This window comes from Leucopleurus acutus (genome assembly GCF_964270905.1).
Source record: "Leucopleurus acutus genome assembly, chromosome: 9".
In the NCBI taxonomy this organism is placed as follows: domain Eukaryota; kingdom Metazoa; phylum Chordata; class Mammalia; order Artiodactyla; family Delphinidae; genus Leucopleurus; species Leucopleurus acutus.
Window position 1 is genome coordinate 27280834 of NC_139144.1, and position 6826 is coordinate 27287659.

The following is a 6826-nucleotide window of genomic DNA, read 5'->3' on the forward strand; positions in this document are numbered from 1 at the left end:
GTCCGATGGAGAAACAAAATCAGCTGAAGTCTCATGTAGCCCCAGGATTACAAGGCAAACTACCAGGCAGACCACCATCACATCTCATTTCACAAGGGGCCCTGCCAAACAGAAACCCGAGGAAGACCCTGAAAAAGCAAAATCAGATTATTCTGTCGATGAAGACGAAAAAGACCAGGAGGAAGAGAGACGTAGAGTTACATCCAGAGAGCGAGTTGCTGGACTGCTCCCTGCAGAAGAACCGGGAAGAGTAAGACCAAGGACACACGTGGAAGAAGAAAGAGATGATAAAGTAAAGCCTGGTAACCTCCAGGAAAAAAAGAGACTGAGAAGTCAAACCGAAGGACTAACACCTAAACAGAAATCTAAGGAGGAGCCAGACAGAGATGCGAGGCCCGAAGGAGCTCAGGCTGAAACGAATGAAGGAGAAGACTAAGTTGAAAAGAGGCACAGAAGTGAACCCAAAGATCTAGCTAGCAAACGGACACCAGAAGGAAAAGAACCTGAAAGAGTAAAACCACAACTTTCTGATGAGAAAGATGAGGATGAAAAGATAAACAGATCCCAGATATATTACTGAAATATCTACAGAAGTGCTTCTAAAAGGAGAGGAGTCTCTTCCTAAACATCACCACTGGGCTTCCCTGGTGGCGCAGTGGCAAAGAATCCGCCTGCCAGGCCATTTTGTGGACGATGGGTGTGCAAGAGCATCTGCGGGTGCCACGCGGGAGGGGATTTGAGCCTCTGCGTTTCTAACCCGAGATCTCCAAATGCATCGTGATTCCTGTCCATTGGAGTGTAAAGTTTATGTAGGTAATCCTGGAAACAATGGTAACAGGACTGAATTGGAATGAGCTGTAGGCTATTATGGACCACTCCGAAGTGTGTGGGTTGCTAGAAACCCTCCTGACTTCACTTTTGTTGAATTTGAAGATCCCCAAGATGCAGCCAATGCTGTCCGAGAACTAGACGGGAGAACACTATGTGGCTGCCGAGTAAGAGTGGACCTGTCGAATGGGGAAAAGAGAAGTCGAAATCCTGGCCGCCTCCTTCTTGGGGTCGTTGACTTCGAGATGATTACCGGAGGAGGAGTCCTCCACCTCGCCACAGATCTCCAAGACGGAGAAGCTTCTCCCGCAGCTGGAGCAGGTCCCTTTCTAGATATACGAGAAAAGAGAGATCACTGTCCCAGGATAGAAATCACAAGCCATCCCGATCTTTCTGTAGGTCTCCTAGCTGATCTAGATCAAATGAAAGGGAACAGAAGACCACTTTGCAAGAGGAGTGGTGCACAGGAAATAACTTCATTTGACAGGTGTATGTACAGAAAATTCAAGTTTTGTTTGAGACTTCATAAGCTTGGTGCATTTTTAAAATGTTTTAGCTGTTCACATTTGTTTGTCTCTTGGAACAGTGACACATAAAGGTGTAATTCTCTGTGGTTTGAAATGGATCACGTGAGGCATGTAATATGAAGAATTGTTACTTTACAATGTTCCCTTAAGCAAAATTGAATTTGCTTTGAATTTTTAGTCTTGCCTAGACTGATAATAAAACTCTAACTCCTGACCAGCTTAAAAAAAAAAAAAAATTTTGAGTGAAAGACACTAATAAACACACCAAAAAAAGAACAGCAAGGTCAATAAATTCTTGAAAAGATATAATAAAAATATGAGTTAAAGTAAAATATTTTATTTGTATTATATTGGCAAAATTGTTAAGAGTTATTACGGATGCAGAGGAAAGATTATCCTGCTACACCTTCAGTGAGGGGATAAGATGGAGGGCAAATTCTTTCAAGAAGCAAAAAAAACCAAAAAGTGTGCAGAAAGCCATAAAAACCCCTTGATCTAACAATTCTAATTTCACTTAATTATTCTGAGAACATGTTTAATAATAGGAATAGTTTGTACACTATTGTTTATAAGCTATTAAAGAATAAAACTTTTGATTTGTATTTATTATCATGAAAATATGAGCATGTTATGCTGTTCATTTTTAAATGATCAAAAATGTATTCAGAATGATCTCCTTGTTAGAAATAAGACTATGCATACATACATACACACATATATACATACCTTCTTATAGTAGCAACTCATATACATACACACGCACATATATATGAACATATATATGTGCCTATATAACTAAAAATAATTATCTTTAGGTGGTAACATTGATGGGTTTAATATATTCTTTATTTATTGCATCTCATCATTGTTTTAGTGAGTCTCTGTAGCCTTTAATAAGAAAATAATACAAACTATAATAAATTATGTTAAGCAAAGGAGTAGGTGAGGATAAAGACAAGCTACAAACAAAACAAAAATGTAGTCAGTTAATTTATATCATGAAGTCTAAATACCTGAACACCAGTCATCACTGGTATTGTATTCTACATTTATGTTTGCTAATGTTAAGGGTAGTATAGTCTTGTCTGTTGGAAAGTATTGATGGAACAAATTTAGGTTAAAAGTTTTAATAAATCTATCTGCAGCTTCCCATAATTACAAACACATATGTGAATCTTTTGTACATAGGGATTATATAAAAGATGACACGGGCTTCCCTGGTGGCGCAGTGGTTGAGAGTCCGCCTGCCGATGCAGGGCACACGGGTTTGTGCCCCGGTCTGGGAAGATCCCACATGCCGCGGAGTGGCTGGGCCCGTGAGCCATGGCCGCTGAGCCTGCGCGTCCGGAGCCTGTGCTCCGCAACGGGAGAGGCCACAACAGTGAGAGGCCCGCGTACCTCAAAAAAAAAAAAAAAAAAAAAGATGACACATGCCAAACAATTCTTCCATCACTGTTGAACTTGAAAAGGTTCCTTTGCATCTGAAGTTTAAAGAACCTCTGATATGTGATTATGCATTTTTGCTTCATGAAGTACATCCCTACTTCTACTTTCTGCACCCTTCAGTTGATGCACTGACTGCTCAGTTCCCCATATTCCTTTAGACAATTAAGTGATGTTAAGGTTAATGTCTGCTATAGCATTCCTTTTGAGCCTCTGTAAACATCTTGCTCCAAACTATTTCCCATAAATATTTATTTAAGATTCTAATAGCAGGCCTTTCCCATTTTACTATATCCTTGATTTCTTGCTTGGCAGGTTGGTTAGGTTATGCGACTGCATTTTGGGTTATCCTTTTTGATATTCAGCATTGACATATGACTCATAGGTGGCCTGGTTTTGTAAAGACATGTGCAAAATATATGAAAGGAGTATTTTGAAAGTGTTACATAGTATGACATAATAACAATAGAAAAAGGGTTATATGGCATGACATAAAAAGAAAAAATAATATTTGTTAAGATACAAAAGAAAGTAGAATTATATTGGTGATAATACTCTTAACAGAAGGACATACCAATCAGTGTTTTCAGTTATATAAAATTCTTCCATCTGGTACAATTCTAGCAAGAAAATAAATATTAAGGTGGAGTACTGAATCTCATTTTACAGGGTTAATAACAATAATAAAATAGAGTGGAGAAAATCTATTCTCGTGTGCTCATTTCTTTTGCAGCAGCATACAGCTGGGTTCTATCTTTTATTGTGTATATTATTTAAGAATTCTATTTCTTTAAACTTTGATCATGTAATTTTCTTACATCTGGTTTTATTTGGCACTTGCTAGAGAGTGTGTATAAAAGGTTAGTTGAACATGTACACTCAACTATAGTAAAAAGAGTGTAGATCTTTCATAAAATATACATATTAAAATATGTATACATATTTATAATATGTACATACATACATATAAATACATACATATAAAATATGTATAATATTTATATGCAATTTAATTGCTATTTATATTGACAATAAATATCTGTCAGTGTGGTTTAAAATGGTTTAAACTAGTTAAAATTATAAGATGTTATTTTAATTCTGAATCTTACTTTTGGTTGTTGCTACCAATCTATTCCATATATATTTAATCTACTACCACATATATCTTAAAATATGTTTATTTTTTCTGTATCTTAGCATTGATCATTAAGCACTGTAATTACAGGTTGAGACTTCAGATTCTGGTCAACTCTGTGACCCTGAGCAAGTAACTAAACCTCTCATTACTTAGCTGAAAATGGGTTTAATCATAGCATTTACATCATAGCGTGATTGTAAGCATTCAAAGTGATAATGTACATAAACTATTTAGAATGCTGGGTGGTATGTAAACACTCAAAAATGTTACCTGTCATTATTATTTACCTTTATGATTACATTGCATGTGTCCTCTTGTGAAGTAAGAATTTACTATTTCCTTAGAATCAATTATTTTAGGTTAAAGTGAATCTGTAATAATTATCAAAACTGTCTTATTCAGCAAAATTTATGAATATTGAATTCCAGAAGTTGCCCAAATGCTGTATTATTTTTTCCAAAGTAATTGTTCTAATCTTTACTCATTGAAAGGGCATTTATTTGAATAAAACATAAGATACACAAGAACAGAAAAAAGTAGAATGGTATCTTTCTGTTATAAAAAGGAAAAATAAGATTATTCATATATGAATATTGAAATATGATATTGGAGATGAAAATAAGACTCTTAAGAAAGTCTTAAGAGTCTTAAAAATAAGAATATTCTTAATAGAATTTTTACTTTAGAACCATGTAAATTTTATATATTTGATTTATAAAAATTAAAAAGAAAAAAATGGGGCTAACACATAATGTAAACATGCACAGAATGCATTATTTCAGATAATTTTGAAATACAGTATGGTGACTGTGCCTTAAGGCAGCTAGTCTCCAGGGAGATATATTCCATTGCTTGAAATAATAGGTACTGTATAGGTTAGAGATATGTTCAATAATTTGATACCTGAATCTTTCACTTCAGTACCACAATATTATGTTTTTAACTTCAGGATAACCCCCATGAGATATTAAGAATTAAATGATGTGTAAATGAATGTTTCACAACACTTGATTTTCTTCACTTTTCAGAAAAAGATATTAATGATAAATATTTTAAAATATGTTAAAACCACATGAAATGTCACCACACAACATGACAAAAATCATTTTCAAGTGCCAAAGGCAACTGAAACAACATACCACGAAGAAAATGAAAAGGCAAGTCACTGACTAGGAGAAAATATTCACAACACATACATCTGAGAAAGAACTTATATCTAGAATATATAAAGAACTCTTACAGCTCAATAATAAAAGGAAAAAACAATTTTAAAATGGTCACGAGATTCTAACAGACACTTCATAGAAAAAGATGTACAAGTAAGCACATGGAAAAGTGTTTGACATCATGGAATGCAAATGAAGCTGCAATGGGATACCAGCGCATATTCACTAGAATGGCTAAAATGTGTTGACCAGTATGTATGACTCTCGCACGTTGCTGCTGGTGATGTAAAATGGTACAACCACTTTGCAGATTTATTTGCAAGTTTCTCCTAGAGTTAAACATTCACTCTTATAATGCAAGAGTATTAAATACATATGTTCATAGAAAGACTTTACACAAATAGTCAGAGCAGCTTTACTTGTAACGGCCAAAAACTGGAAAGAACTCAAAAGTCCATCAGCAGGTAAATGGATAAACAAAAGCTGGTATATCCATACAAAAGAATACCAACCAGCAATGAAAATGTTTGAACTACACACAACAGTGATGAATCTCAAAATCATTATGCTAAGTGAGAGAAGCCAGATATAAAAGAGTACATATAATATGCTTCAATAACGTGAAATTCTAGAAAAAGCAACTCTAGTTTATAGGAACAGAAAGCAGGTCAGTGCATGCCTAGGACTGAGAATGTAGGGGATTGACAGGGAAAGAGCACAAGGAAACCTATAGAGTGATGGAAATGTTATATGTATATCTTGATTGTGGTAAAGAGTACCAGAAATATACATTTGATGAAACTCTTCAAGCTGTGCATTTAAAATGGGTACATTTTATTATATGTAAATTAGAGTTCAGTAAAGTTGATTAACATCTTCTGCACCTTATGAAAGGGGGGTTGAATTCCCTTTGACACTATTTCCCATGTTGAAAGTTAGTTTTATTCTTTTGAATATAATATGTGTTGACTTTGAATCTAAAATAGCACTGAAAATATTTTCAGAGAAATTTCTCCTATTTCTCAATCTATCTATATCCACAGCTATCTTGTAGACATCATAAATATCTGCAGCCATTTCCAAGGACCTAAATGTTTGAATTAAAGTTCTAAATTTGAAAAATTATGGATTTCTGATTAAACTGTCATTTTAAGATCACACATCATCTTATTTCACACAGAGCAATAATAGGCTAAAAGTTAAAAAGAAAAATAAGAACTGCCTAGAGTTCCTTTGAAAAAGAAAAGACAGTTTCACGGGCAAACAAGAAGCAAATGAAATACAAAGTGTGTGTGTGTGTGTGTGTGTGTGTATTTATATTACAGATCACAGAATATACTGATGTGGTAATTCACAAAGCCAGTCACAATCATCACAGTTTTTCTATATTAAGCATCCTTTTGGTGGCATGGGACTTTTCCTATCTGTCCATGTCTTTATTATCTGTCCATGTCTTAAAGTAAAGAGCATACCCTTGGACTCTTTTTTGAAAACAGCATCTTTGATTAATGAGTCTACTGTACTCATTAATCAAAGTGATGTATTACTTTTTATTTATTTTAAAATTATTGGGAAAATAATTTTTCATAGGATCTGAAAGAAATAATTCAGAGAGAGTTTATATTTGTGAATGACAATAAAGACAATAAAGAGTTTATATTTGTGAATGACAATAATGACAGTAAAGACAATGACAATGACAATTTTATTTTTTTTAAATTTCT

General features: G+C 34.4%; 1 pseudogene across 1 annotated transcript; it reads left to right on the forward strand.

Annotated features, from left to right (window-relative positions):
• The first annotated feature begins 770 nt into the window (after positions 1 to 770).
• LOC309966249 (serine/arginine-rich splicing factor 3-like) lies at positions 771 to 1312 on the forward strand (annotated as a pseudogene). Its single transcript has one exon. The product of its transcript is annotated as a serine/arginine-rich splicing factor 3-like (transcript).
• The last annotated feature ends 5514 nt before the right edge of the window (positions 1313 to 6826 follow it).